The sequence below is a fragment of the Hemicordylus capensis genome, chromosome 1 (assembly GCF_027244095.1).
Source record: "Hemicordylus capensis ecotype Gifberg chromosome 1, rHemCap1.1.pri, whole genome shotgun sequence".
Taxonomy (NCBI): Eukaryota; Metazoa; Chordata; class Lepidosauria; order Squamata; family Cordylidae; genus Hemicordylus; species Hemicordylus capensis.
Genome location: NC_069657.1, coordinates 138833777 through 138849042, shown reverse-complemented (window position 1 = coordinate 138849042; position 15266 = coordinate 138833777).

The following is a 15266-nucleotide window of genomic DNA, read 5'->3' as shown; positions in this document are numbered from 1 at the left end:
AGATTTTAGCTGTCATACATTCCTGGTCAAACCAGGATTTTGACCTAGTTATTTGTTTGCATTTTCTTAGGTCTCTGAAAAGTTATAAACCCCTGTAAATGTTGTATAAGATCATAATACTGAGCCATTTCAGCATTAGATAGTCCCAATGCTATGATTGCAAATCGAAGCTGGAGAAATTCCTCTTTGTCAAACAAGTTTAGCAAAGATTTTTCAAGATAATCAGACCATCTAATCTGTGTGGGTACTTCATCATCCAAATTAACAAAAAGGGGTTCTTCTATCATAAATATTCCCTGATCAGGGGGTCTCAAAGCTAGTTTCAGGGGGAGTTGATCACTCTCACAATGTATCTAATGTTTAGATGGGAGACAAGATCTAATAGGTTCTATGAGACCATAAACTAATCTATCATACTCGCTCCTCTGCCCCCCCCCCGAAAATGAAAGTTCCCTGCAAAGGTCACCTTGCACCACTCCATTCAGAAGACAAAAGTCCAGTCTATCTGAGAGATAAACAAGACAAAGACCTGCATAATTGCAGACTTTGTCCTTAAAGTTTTGAGCTGGTAATGAACCAGCACCAAACAGGAAGTGGCCCTAAGTAGTAACAACAGCTCAGTAAACAAAATAAGGACAAAAATGTGCAGCCAAAGTAGTCAAAACAATCAAAACATACAGTTTATTTTCAATATCAAAACTGCATGTGTATTAATATATTGATATTATGCATTTGGTAATACGATTTTGTCCTGGTCTTGCTTATTGACCACATTTTACAAGGTGAACATATATTTCAGATGGCTTTTCCCAGCAGAAGACTTGCAACATATTACATACATGCTTATGTACTTCAAGACTGCAGAAGAAACATAAGAAACAGGGGTGTAGCTATAATTGAGCGAAAGGGTTCAAAGAACCTGGGGGGCCCAGCTCCACCCCTCCCTATTTTCTTCATTGTCTCCCTCACTTCGAGGGGCCCCCAGAGAGAGGGGCGAGCACAGGCCCCCTTTTCCCTAGATATGCTCCTGATAGGAAAACAATATTTTCAAGTAGCTTGATATGCCTGAAGCTACAGGTAAGTAGCCCACACATACATATATTCGCTGAGAAAAGTGCTCAAACACCTCTTGATTGCAACATGCCATTTTACATAACCTTCCTGGGAACTATATGGGAGTGGACACATTTTCAAGTGAACAGGCTAGATAAGAGAGATAAGAGAAATATAATAGGGTAAGAAACTGCAAGACGATGGGAACAAACTTGCCCAAGTTAAGCATGTTTATATCCCATTAATATGGCTGGAGTATATCCTTTCTTATTTAAGATGACACAGTTGGAAAAAACATGACAAAGAAGAGAGTGCTTTCTGCAGAGGATGCCTTTGATGGTGCTGCATGGGGTGGGAATGAGGTGTGTAGCATATTGTACAAAACAGACTGAGGAGATGAGGAATAATATAATATACTATAATACACGGTATATATAGCCATGTAATCACATGCCTCTTACTACTACTACTACTACTACTACTACTGAAATGTATATACAGTGAGGGAAATAAGTATTTGATCCCCTGCTGATTTTGTCCGTTTGCCCTCTGACACAGAAATGACCAGGCTATAATTGGAATGGTAGGTTTACTGTAGCTGTGAGAGACAGAACAACAACAAACAAACCCTCAAAAGCTCAGTGCCCAAAAGTCAGCGATGGATTTGCATTGTAGTGAGGGAAATAAGTATTCGATCCCTTCACAAAAGATGTCTTAGTACTTGGTGGCAAAACCCTTGTTGGCAATCACAGAGGCCAGACATTTCTTGTAGTTGGCCACCAGGTTTGCACACAACCCAGGAGGGATGTTGTCCCACTCCTCTTTGCAGATCCTCTCCAAGTCAGAAAGGTTTCGAGGCTGATGTTTGGCAACCCAAACCTTCAGCTCCCTCCACAGATTTTCTATGGGATTAAGGTCTGGAGACTGGCTGGGCCACTCCAGGACCTTCATGTGCTTCTTCTTGAGCCACTCCTTTCTTAACTTGGCTGTGTGTTTTGGGTCATTGTCATGCTGGAATACCCATCCACGACCCATTCTCAGTGCCCTGGCTGAGGGAAGGAGGTGCTCACCCAAGATCTGACAGTACATGGTCCCGTCCATCATCCCTTTGATGCGATGAAGGTGTCCTGTCCCCTTCTCACCAAGCTGCTTGGTGATAGTCTTGTAGCCCAGTCCAGTCTTGTGCAGGTCTACAACCTTGTCCCTGACATCCTTCGACAGCTCTTTGGTCTTGGGCATGGTGGTGAGTTTGGAAGCTGAGTGATTGCTTGCTTCTATGGACAGGTGTCTTTTATACAGGTACTGTAACAAGCTGGGATTAGGAGCACTCCCTTACAGAGGGTGTTCCTCATCTCAGCTCGTTACCTGCATATAGTGAAAGGACACCTGGGAACCTGAAATCTTTCTGGTTGATAGGGGATCAAATACTTATTTCCCTCACTGCAATGCAAATCCATCGCTGACTTTTGGGCACTGGGCTTTTGAGGGTTTGTTTGTTATTATTCTGTCTCTCACAGCTACAATAAACCTACCATTCCAATTATAGCCTGGTCATTTCTGTGTCAGAGGGCAAACGGACAAAATCAGCAGGGGATCAAATACTTATTTCCCTCACTGTACTGCTCTTCAACCAAAGTTCTCAAAGCAGTTTACATAGAAAAATAAATAATACAAAAATAAGATGGTCCCATATCCCCAAAGAGCTCACAATCTTAAAAGAAACATAAGGAAGATATCAGCAACAGCCCCTGGAGGGATGCTGTGCTACTAAATATAAAATAATTGCCACTTTAAAAGGTGTCTCTTTGCTCAGTTAGCAGGGGTAGCAAACCTTCCCAAAGAGACTTGTAGCCTGAAGAATAAGGATTGCCCTCAGAATCTTGATAGTTTCTGGCTAGATAGATAGATAGATAGATAGATATCTCTCAAAGCAACTACAAGAAACACAAAGGTGACCCTACACAACTCTTGGCTCTGTTGCGTACTATCAATATGCTATAGTGAATGCCCACAATTGTATGTTGATGTTTGTTGGGAATTCTCTCTGGTAAGAGATAGCCTTCTAATATAGCAGAGTGCACAGAGCCACAACACAGCAGAGTCTGCCTAGGCATGTGTGTATGCTGAGAGTAAAATAACTTGAAGCCAGTTCATAGTTTCAAGTCAATATAAGGAGTCTTTATTAGTAAACTCCATTCTAGATAGTAAAGTGGAGAGATAGGACCTCTAATCTAGCTAGCTAGCTGGATGCAGGTGGATGCATCTCTGCACACATGGTGCAGGGAGAGAGGAGCTTGCATGCTGCAAGAGAGAAGAAGGGAAAGAGGAAGTGGCAGGGCAGGAAGGAAGTCAGTCAGTCCCTGAGAGTAGCAATCTACATATCAAAGGGATAGTGTCAGAGCAGTAAAGAAGGGATGACCAATGTCTTGACCCCTCTAGCCCTCTGACTCACTAGTCTGTCCCCCTCTGTCACTGAGGCATGACAAAAGTGCAGAGTCCTTTACTTCCAACAATGGATTCAGTTTTGTTGTATATCTCCCAGTTTTCAAACAATTTACCTATATGTCAGCATGCATATGTCCAAAAAGTAGGGAAAGAGATCTGTTTTCAGACACGAAACTCATCTGTGATTATCAGAATTCACATGTGAATATTCACATTCACCAAATTTCAGACATTTGCTGTAGGATATCAGGGTGTCTGTCAGGCCACTACACCGATGCAGAGAATGTACATGTGTGAATGACTCACGTGTCAGCTTTTCACACTTCTAATATAACACCCAAAGAGGGAAATCATCAGGCATCTCCCTTGATTTGTTTGTTTCTTTTATTCATTGATTAATGCCTTTCAGCTGCATATGTTCCATATATGCATATGCATATATGACTTACAAAAATAATACCAAATCCACTTGCATTACATTAACAGGACTGGTCTATAGCAGTCTCGGGTGGAATGGCTGGCTGTTAGATGGTCAGGAAAACCTTGCCCTCCTGGCTCCCCTAGAGGAGGATAGCACTCAGAGACACATTGCCAGGAGCCCTGTGACAACACCTGCCTTGGATCTCCTAGAGCGTCTGCCCCCCCCCCCCGCCTCCCTGCACTTGCTGCAGCATACCTCCCTATGCATTCTGCCTGCCTGTCCTCCCCAACTTCTTTGAATAATTCGGGGAGATGTGGGGGGGGGACAAGTTCGTGGGTGAGAAATTCCTCCCACCTCTCCTTCTCATAAATGGAAGCAGTGGGGTGAGAGGATGGTGACAGAAGCTGTGTCTCCCTCACACTATCAGGGGCAGAACAAAAAGGAGGAGGGGCTGCAGTTTTCCCCTTATTTCCTTGATGGGGAAAGTGGCAGGGGGAGAACCTGCTGCCAAGTCTATCAGTGGTGGCTTTTCCTCCCCTCCTTCTTGGCAAAGGGATTTCTTACCAGAGTCCCTGTGTTATCTCAGGGGGCTCTTGGAGGAGGTCCCTTCATCGAGGGAGATGGAAGAGGCAGGGTCGCCAACGTTCCATTGCCTGAATACAGGACACAAGTGGGGGGGGGCTGTCTTGGCTCGGGGTCATCTGTGGGTGGGGGGTCATCCTAGAATCCTAAGTAGCAATGCATTTGTAAAAACAACAACAAAACAAGCCCTGTGATTTCACAAAGCTTCTTGTTCACACAGACCATCCTACTTAGACATAGAGCAAGTGTCAGGTGAAAAATTAAGAGAATCCCCCAAGTTTACACACAACTACATCTCCGCACTTCCCCACTGAAAGTCTCACCGAAAGACTTTTTTATCTGCCAGAAGTGGTGAGTCAGTTAGCAGGAGTCTGTAGGTCTATTTACATGTGATAAGTAAACAATTAGCAACTTGCAAGATGTAAATCTTGCAAGATGGGCTTGTTGAGAGATAACAAGTAGGGGTGTGCAAAACGGCTGAACATCAAGCCAGTTCGACGTCGAACCGCTTTGTTTCAGTGGTTTGGGGTCGAACAGAACCACCCCCCTGTTCGGTCTGACCCTGGACTGAACACACACCCCTGAATGTCTGGGGGTTCATAGACCTTTTTATGTTAAAAAAAAAAAACCTCAGGGGAGTTCCTGGAAGCAGCAAGGGAGTCCACAGATGTTCCCCCTCCCCCACCTGCTCTCCTTATTGCCCCCTCCGGCCACTTTGGCCAGTTTCCAGCCTTCTCCCAGTGGTGTAGTGGCCATTTTGGAGGCCACACGCCCATGCCATGCAGAGGCCAATCGCGCAGGCACGCGGCATCCAAAATGGCCACCACACCACCGAGAGAAGGCCGGAAACCGGTTGAAGAGTGGCTGAATAGCCAAAGAGCTAGCCAAACCGGCCGGAGGGGGCAATAATGAGAGCTGGTGGGGGAGGGGGAACCTCCACGGACAGACACACCCACCACCTCCAGGAACTCCCCCTGGGGGGTAAGGTAATTAAAAAAAATTAAAAGGTCCGTAAACCCCCCTGGACTGAACCGAGCAAGGGGGGGTTCAAGGGGGTGCCAAACCAAACTGGCCTGGTCAGGTTCGAGCCTGGTCTGGCCAACTAGTTCCATGCCCATCCCTGATAAGCTGAGACTTAATTCAAATATGATGGAGGTACTTATTGTGCTGGGTCAGAACTCAGGAGATTATTTTGATCTGCCAGTTCTGGATAGGGTCACACTTCCCCAGAAGGAACAGGTGCATAGTCTGGGGACGTTTCTGGACACAAACTTCTCTCTGGTGTCCCAGGATGAGGCAGTTGTCAGAAGTGCCTTTTATTAGCTTTGGCTGATACACCAGCTGTCTCCATTTCTTGAGATAAATGACCTCAGAACAGTAGTACATCTGCTGGTCACCTCCAGACTTGACTACTGCAATGGACTCTATGTGGGGCTCCCTTTGTACATAGTCCGGAAACTGCAGTTGGTCCAGAATATGGCAGCCAGGTTGTTTTCTGGGTCATCTCGGAGATACCATATCACTCCTATCTTAAAATATCTACACCTATACCACCTATAAGAGGTTGCTTAAGGAGAAGAAGGCACAAGCCATTAAAAAAAACACAGCTTAATTTAATTGAGGCTGCTAGGTCTAACAATCAGTCTCAGTTTGGAAGGCTTGTTTCACCTGCTCTGTCGAAAACACCTACACTTCCAGCTTCTGTGATTCCAGCTCAGGTTTGGGAACAACATTTCCTAAAGCTTTATAGTAAGGCTGATCATATGGTTTATAATGCTGAGCAACTAAGTGGAGATACTCTTAGGTGGAACCCAGTCTCCTGTTCAGAGATTGAAAAACTTATTCAGAAATTTAGTAATGGCAAAGTCCCTGGTAGTGATAACATTTCTATTGAGGTTATCAGAGCGAATCTTGATTGGTGGGTCCCCGTTTTAGCCTCGCTATTTACCTATATAGATATAACTGCTAACATACCCAGCAACTGAGGCCTTGCTATAATAATTCCTCTTTATAAAAAAGGTAAGCGTGAGGACCCAGCCAACTATCGTCCCATTAGCTGACTTAATGTTATTAGTAAAATTTATGTGAGGCATCTTTTGATTAAACTTCTAGGCTGGATCGAGGCAAATAACATTTTAGTTATTGAGCAGGCAGGCTTTCGGGAGGGTCGTTCCACCACAGAACATGCTTTTACCCTTCAATTTCTGACAGAGAAGTATTCTAGGTTCCCAGGTTCAGCACTTTATGCAGCATTCATTGATCTTAAAGCTGCATTTGATTCAGTCTCGAGAGAGAGACTGTGGTCTAAACTGGAAGCTCTTGGAATAGATAAAAGAAAAAGGTTACTCAAACTTATGGTTAGTCTGCATAAGCATACTTATCTGAAAGTTCATTATGGCCCAACTGGACAGTTAACATCAGAAATTCCAACTTTTAGAGGAGTACGTCAGGGCTGTATACTTGCTCCTACTTTGTTCAACATCTATGTTAATTCGGTGGTTACTTGTTTGTCCACCCTTTCTATTCATCCACCAAAGTTAGCTGATAGGCATGTCTCCATAGTATTATATGCGGATGACATGGCTATTATGTCGCAGACACCTGTAGGCCTTAAGTGTGCCCTAAGGCTGTTCTCATCATTTTGTAACCAAGAGTCTATTGAAATAAACTATAGTAAAACTAAAGTCTTAGTGTTCGCCAAGCGAGCTAGGCGTTATAATTGGTCCATACAAGGACACAAGATTGAGCAGGTTAATTCCTTTAAATATCTAGGAATTATGTTTCACTCTGTTGGCTCTAGAAATGCCTATTTTAATTCCATCAGGCAGTCTGCTCAATTGGTTGTAAATAAGATCACATCTTATCATTTTACACATGGTGCTGCTTTTATACCTGCGACAGTGAGACTTTATACAGCCAAAGTACTGCCTTTGTGCTTATATGGAGCCCAACTGGGACCTGCAAGTAATTTTGCCCTACTGGAGGCTATCCAGACTAAGTTTATTAGATGCATTTTGCAGGTACCATGTTGTGCTCCGAATGCTGTCATCAGAAGAGAAGTTGGGCTTATTAGGCTGGAATCCTTATACTGGTGCTGTATTTTTCGGTTTTGGTTAAAATTGAGTTTTGGACAGGCGGGTTTAGCCTCTTTGGCTATGAATGACGGTTTTAGTTCGAGCTGGAAACGAGCTGTGTTGAGTAAATTTTCTTTTTTTGGACTCTCTGTAGAGGATTTGCATACTGTAGGAATTGAGCAAGCCAGGAAGTTAGTTAAGCAATGTGTCCTGGATATAGAAGTTCAACAAGAAGGTGCATGGATTAAGCAGGGTTTATACTTAGGGAGTCAAGCTATTAATCTTAAACCAGCTAAGTACTTTGATTTGGTGCTTGTCTCTAAATTTAGATGAGCCCTCACTTTAGCGTGTTTAAATGTTTTTCCTAAAGCAGTATTGGATGGCAGGTTTAAGGGAGCTACGCTATTTTTACAACTTTGCCCATGTGGCAAAGGGGTTATAGAATATGTTATTCTTTATTGTGATTGTTATAGTGAACCCCGTTTAAGACTTATATCTCCTATGTTAGATAATTTGCCTGGCCGGTCTGATGAATTTTATTTAAATTATCTTTTAACTAATGTGGACACTGATATTATCTCTGTTATGGCCAGGTTTTGTTATATTACTTGTAAAATACGTACTGGTTTATTGTAAATGTTTGCTGGTCAATGACCGAATAAACTTATATCTATCTATCTACACTAGTTGTCAATAAGTTTCTGGGCAAAATGCAAGGTCTTGGTAATAACCTATAAAGCCCCAAACAGCTTGGACCCTGAGTATTTAAGAGAATGCCTTCTTTGTTCTGAACCACACTGCCTATTGAGATCATCAGGAGAGGTTCGTTTGCAGTTGCCACCAGCTCGTCTGGTGGCTACTCAGGGACGGGCCTTCTCCATTGGTGCCCCGAGGTTCTGGAACATGCTCCCTGCTGAAATGAGCCTCCCCATCTCTTACAACTTTTAAAAAGGCAGTCAAGACACATTTGTTCACCCAAGCTTTTAATTAGAGACTGTTTTAGTAATTTGGTGATTTTTAACATTGTTTTAAATTTTCAAATGTTGTAATGTTTTAACCTTTGTTTTTATTGTATTTTTGTAAATGGCCCAGAGACCTGCATTTTGGGCGGTATATAAATATGTTAAATAAATTAAAATAAAATAAATAGAACTAGGCAATTGCTCCAGCAAGTTTGCAGAGCAACTGGGGTTTCTTTTGTGAACTTTGTTGTTTCTTTTACATGATAATATGGACTTCAAAGGGCTTAGTGCAAATGCATTGAGGGATGAGGGAGAGCCCCAGGCTCTGCCAATAATATGGGGAAAACAGCATCCCATTCAGGACAAGAGATTTTTGCCCCAGATACACGACTTCCCATATAATATGGGACTGTTGGGAACGCTAGTGGTACTATGGACCAGATCTCACGATCAGTGAGACCCGATTTGGGGCAGTGAGCGGGAAGAGTGGGCTAAACCCGCTCTCCCCACTCACGAGCCTGCAGGGAGCCCTGGGCGGCCGGCTCTGTGACGGAGCCAGCGGGGGATGGGGGGAGCGGGGGCCGCACAGCCCCCGCAAGCCCCAGTAAGCCCTGCCCGAGCACGCAGGGCATACTGGGGAGACCCCCGGTCAGGGGTCTACTCATGAGTAGGCGCAGTGCGAAGGCACGCCGCAGCTACTCACGATCCTAAAAAGCAGGTTTGCTGGAGCGCTCGCTCCGCAAACCTGCTTTTTAGCAGGGGTTCTCGAGCGGGTTACCCGCTCAAGAACCACCAGGCTCAGCTGCTAGCCTGGTGGTTCTTACGGTCAACAAAAATCAGGCTAGCCTCTGCTAGCCCGATTTTTGTTGATCGTGAGAATCGCCCCATGAGTTTCTCATCGTACCACTGCTACTGCTACCACTGCTACATGGTACCACTGCTACCACTGCTACTTATCCACCCATTTCCCATTCTCATATTCCCATTTGTGGATGGGGAGCAAGTGGAAGAACAGCAGCATGGGAGATTCAGATGCCACTATCTCTCACTCCCCCCCCACAGCCCCCTATGGACCAGAGCCTCTCTGGGATGTTCCCATTTGCGACTGGGGAGGCAAGTGGGAGAAGGCAGCAGTGGTGCAAAGGACCTGCATCACCGCTGCCTCTTCTTGGCACCTCCAATATTGCTCTCATTAATAATATGTTCTCAACATGGTTTATGGGCTCTGGGGTATCAGGGATCAGCCATGGAGCCCCAGCCAGCTCCAACTTGGCCAGATGCCTACCTGGAGCAGCCTCAGGTGGAATGATGTTCTCAGAAGTCCCGTGCATGGTTTTAGGGGAGGTTGGGGCGGGGGGGGGCATAGATTTCCAGAAAGCTCTTGGATGTGTTCAGCATTACATTGCAAAATTAAATTAAATTGCAGCTGATATAATTTACGAGCGTTTGCTGTTATGCCTTCATGCTGTAAATGAGGCCTCCTCCCACCCCTTCCTGCCCTTCCTTTCACATTACTCACTGAAGGAGGGAGAGGCGGCATCCAAAGGGCTGCATTTGTGGCATGCAAGTCATGGGCATCTGTGAGGTCTTGGGCACTCTCCTGTGTGTGTGGTGCTGCTGGAGAAGCTGGGGATCGTGAAAGCTCTAGTTCCTGTGAACTCAGCTTTCCCAGATGCGCTGTGCATGCACAGGGGTGCCCAAGGCTGCACAAGATCATGCCAGGATGGATAAAAAGGAATTGTTTTTTAAAGGGGATTCTTAAATTCTAAATTGGATTTAAATATGGGGTGGGTGGGTAGGTGTGTACACTAACCTTTCAGTCTTATGTAAAAATAACATGGCTGAATGTAGAGCTGCTTCCAGACCGTGAGGTATTTTATGGGCTGTGTAGCTGAATCTCAGGAGGACTGCTTGTATGAGTCATACACCAGGTCAGGTCATTCAGACATGCTGCTTTTTTTCTCACCAGGCCATTGTGCAACGTTCTGTCTGCACAGGGCTGTGATCGCAAGTTGCGGGACCCCCCACTTCTGGTTGCTGGTGGGGAATATCCTCGCTGGTGTCAGGGCACAACTGCCACCTGCTGCCTCGGCAGCTGCTCTGGGACTCAGCCTGCCCTTGTAGTGCACTCTGGTTTGCCAAGAAGAGCCTGCCGTGGGACCCATCCGAGGGCTGGAATGTGGCCGCTGTGGTGTGGGGAGCCATGCTCCAGCTGGGGCTGGCCAGCACAGCTCCTGCCTGATGCAGCAGCCACCCTCCAACTCAGCCAGCCCCATCGGAACACCCTGGTTTGCCAAGCAGAGCACACCACAGGAACCAGCGGAGGTGGAGGGCAGCTGCTGCAAACATCAGGAGCCGTGCTGCGGGCTGGTGGAGGCGGTGGGGAATCTCTGTGCAGCCACTACTGGCGGAGGGCGACTCCCATCCACTGCTGCAGAAGCCACCCTCCAGTTCAACCAGGCCAGCGGTGTGCCATGTTCTGCTGAGAAGAGGTGGGAGCCACACGCGTGGCTGCAGCAGGTCGTGGTAAGTCTCTGCACCGCTGTTACTGACGCAGCACAGCTCCTGCCCTCCAACTCAGCCACACCAGACCACATTCTGGTTGGCCAAGAAGAGTGTGTTGTAGGGCCCGGCCATGTTGGAGGGCAGCCATGGCAACAGGTGGGAGCCGTGCTTTGGACCAGTGGCAGTGCTAATCTCACTGCTGCTGCTGCTGACGGAGCACAGGTCCCACCCACTGCAGCAGCCAGCCTGCCTCAGACTCAGCCAGCCCCACATGGTGCTCTGGTTTGCCCAGCAGAGCCCGGTCAAGTTGGAGGGCAGCTGGGATGAAAGGGGTGAGATCCAAGCTCGGGGCTGGCAGTGGTGCAATATCTCCATGCTGCTGCCATTGGCGGAGCACAGCTCCTGTTCACTGTAGCAGCTGCCCTTCCACTCAGCCAGCCCCATGGTGCATTCTGATTGGCTGACCCAAGTGTTGTGGGACCTGGCCAAGTTGGAAGGCAGCTGCTGGGACAGGGCTGACAGGGGAGAGCTGCAGTGCTGGGAAATCTTCATGCCGCTGCTGCTGCAGCTGCCCTCCAACTCTGCCGTGCTCTCACACCGGGGACAGGGAGAGTCCAGCCTGGCATCTAATCTCCCCACTGCTGCTGGACTGTGGGGATGTGGGGCTTGGGGAGATGCCCCAATTCACCCACCCCTAAGGGCTTTACTTCAGGTTCAGGTGTTCAGTGGGTGTGCCTCAGGATGTTCCACGCTCCTGCGCGTCATCAGGAGGAAATGCCAGTAGTCCTTCAAAACTTGCAATGGGCCATCTGGTAGGAGTACTGCCCTCTCCTCTCTCCTCTCAGTGTTGAAGTCAGCACAAAAGGAGTGCTTTGGAGGACCTGGTTTTTTTCCACAGATTAGAATGTGAATTGTGATGAACAGATCTGGGAGGGGCTGTGCATCTTGTGGCCCGATAGCAATATTGTCCATGAAAGAAAGCAATGAGATTGGAACAAATCAGTCTGGAAGTAGCCTGAATTTCATCACAAACATGCTACATCACCACTTGTAATTTCCTAAAAATGAATTAATAACTCTGCATCACACACACTGAGTTGGTTACCAATCAAACATGGACATTCATTTCATTTTCATCTCTAACATGCCTGGCAGTGCCCAGCAACTATCTGCCCTTGCGTCTAGAAATTTCTGGACTTTCAGTTTCTGATTCTAAGCCTGTGTTTCATGTGCAAAGAGACAGGCCGGAGCAGGGGCATAACTATAATAGGGCAAGGGGAGACAGCTGTCTGGGGGCCCACTGCCTTGGGGGGTCCCCAGAGGCAAGTCACATGACTGACTCCCTCAGCCGCACACCCGCCCAGGCTTCCTTCAGTTGTATTCCGAAACTGATGTGAGTGTTAAGACCTGGAGCTACCAGAACAGCATGTCTTTCTTTAGAACCATTAAATGACTTGCATCATCCACAATTTACAAAAACTTTAAAAAAAATTTAGAATGATGTTCTATTGTGGCACATAGGTGTTTTGTATATGTGTATGTGTATGTGTATGTGTATGTATATGTATATGTATATGTATATGTATATGTATATGTATATGTATATGTATATGTATACTTTTGCTCTTCTTGCATTTGTTCTTAGTGCCTGTTCTTGTGCAGCCAGTATTAAACCCTCTGTTTCTTTCTTCAAGTTGCCATTCTTAAGCTACTGCCAGGTCTTGGTGATGTCTGATTTTCCAGTTATATCACACAAATATTGACCATGCAGTGGCTTATTTTTCCATTTTTCTGATCAGTTCTTGACTTGTTCTTTCTTATAGGCCTGCTTTGTTTCATTGGTGTTTAATAATTTCTCATTGTTAACCATTTTAAGTATATCTTCTCCACTGTCCTTTATGTATTCTTCAAGGCCTCTTTTCTCCTCTTCTACTGTTTGATGGATCTGCAGCATTCCTCTTCCACCTGAGCTGTGAGGAAGGTATAACCTGTCTACATCACTGCGGAGATGCAGTGCATGATTGATGGTCATGATTTTCCTGGTCTTACGATCTAGCATCTCTAGCTCTGCCTGGGTCCAGTCTATTATTCCTGCAGTGTATCTAATGATGGGTATAGCTCAGGTGTTTATGGCTTGTATAGTGTTCCCACCATTGAGTTTGGACTTGAGGATTTTTCTGACTCTCCTGATGTACTCACTTCCAATTTTTCCTTTAACTTCAGTATGTTTGATATTATCAGCCTGAAGAATTCCCAAGTATTTGTCGTGTTCTTTCACTTCCAAATTATTGATGTTGTTTCCATTGGGCAGTTCTATTTCTTCCATTTTTGTTATTTTTCTTCTGTTCATTATTAATGCAGCACACTTGTCTAGTTCAAACTCCATTGCTATATCACTACTAAATATGCAAACAGTATTTAGCAGTGATTTAATTTCTAATGGGGACCTTCCATACAACTTCAAATCATCCATGAAGAGCAGATGGTTTATTTTACTTGATGTTTTAGATGTTTGGTATCCAAGGCCTGTTTTGTTTAGTATTTGTGAAAGTGGAGTCATGGTGATTACAAACAACAGAGAGAATAGTGAGTCTCCTTGGAAAATACCTCTTCTAATGCTAACCTGTCCAAGTGTCTCGCCATTGATGAACTGTGTACTCCACATGCTCATTGCTTTTTTAATATAAATATCTGAATGATTTTGCTGACGCCAGTTGTCTCTAAACATTTTAGTATCCGTGTATGAGGCAATGAGTCGGAGGCCTTCCTGTAATCAATCCATGCAACACTTACATTTGTTCTTCTTCTTTTACGATGTTCTAAAATCATTTTATCAATCAGCAGCTGATCTTTTGTGCCTCTAGGGTTCGGGCAATTTCCTTTCTGTTCAACTGCAAGCTGCTTATGGTTAATATGTGTTGCATTACTTCATCTGCTATTATACCAGTTAATAATTTGAACATGGTTGGCCGGCAGGTTATCGGTCTATAATTACTTGGAACTGCGCCTTTTGCTGTATCTTTCATTATGAGGTGTGTTTTACCAGTTGTTAACCATTGTTCAATATCACCTCCTTGCAAAATGTCATTGAACTATTTTTATAGTTGTTTCTGGAGGCCTGTTAGTTGTTTAAGCCAGAAACCATGCAGTTCATCATCACCTGTTGCAGTCCAATTTTTAATTTTCTTTGCTCTTTCACTTATCAATTCTGGTGTTATTATTAGATCTTGCATTTGTTGGTTACATATTTTGACCTCTTTTACCCAACCTGCTTTTAAAATTATAATGTATTGGACTGTCCCATAATTTTCCCCAGAATTGCACTGTTTCTTCTTTATTTGTTGCTTCTAAGTTTCTTGCAGTTTCTCCTTCTATGCTTTGATAGAAACCTTTCTGATTCATCTGGAACTGGAGATTCTGCCTGTGTTGTGCAATTCTGGCTTCATATCTGCTAAACTTCTTTGACACTGCTATTTGCTGCTTTACTATTTCCAGGGCTTCTATAATTTTCCTTATATCTAGATGGTATTTTGGGATCAGATACTGTTTGGTGTTTTCATTCTTCAACTTCTTATCTTTCATATCTTTCAATTTACTGACATCTGATCTGAGTCTGGCAATTTTATTTTCTAATCTAAACTTCCATTTAGATAGTGTACTACTTTCTTTTTTAACAGGTCCCCTGATCTTATAACCGAGCTTCTGTGGTATTATATTATTGTTGCTGCACTAAACATTATTTGGTTTGTTTCTTGCAAGTTGTTAGCTGTCATTTCTGCAAGTACAGCATTTACATTCTTTAATACCTTATCAAGTTGTTTTTTGGCAACTGTTTTTAGAGCTGGAAGCCGAACCCTGATGTTTATTTGGTTCATGTGCTCAGTTATTTTTTGCTTTAATTCTTGTTGCTTTTCTGTTAAATGGCATTCAGGCCTTTGAGATGAAGACAAAGGAGAGGTCGCCTGGTTTTGAACCCGTAGCAGTTCAATCACAGTGGCACCCTCCACTGCCAAAATCTCCTTCTCCTGAGCCTAAGCAACCCCTTCAATTGGTGGTAATTCTACTTCCATATCTTGAGCCTTTATTGCTCTTTGCAATTCTTCTAGCTCAACTTCTGTGAATGCTTTTTTTATTATTATGAATCTTTTCTGATCTGCTAGCCTTTGTTTTGTCATTTCTGTATCTGGATGTTTCTCTTTCCAAATTTGGTACATTCTTTTTAAA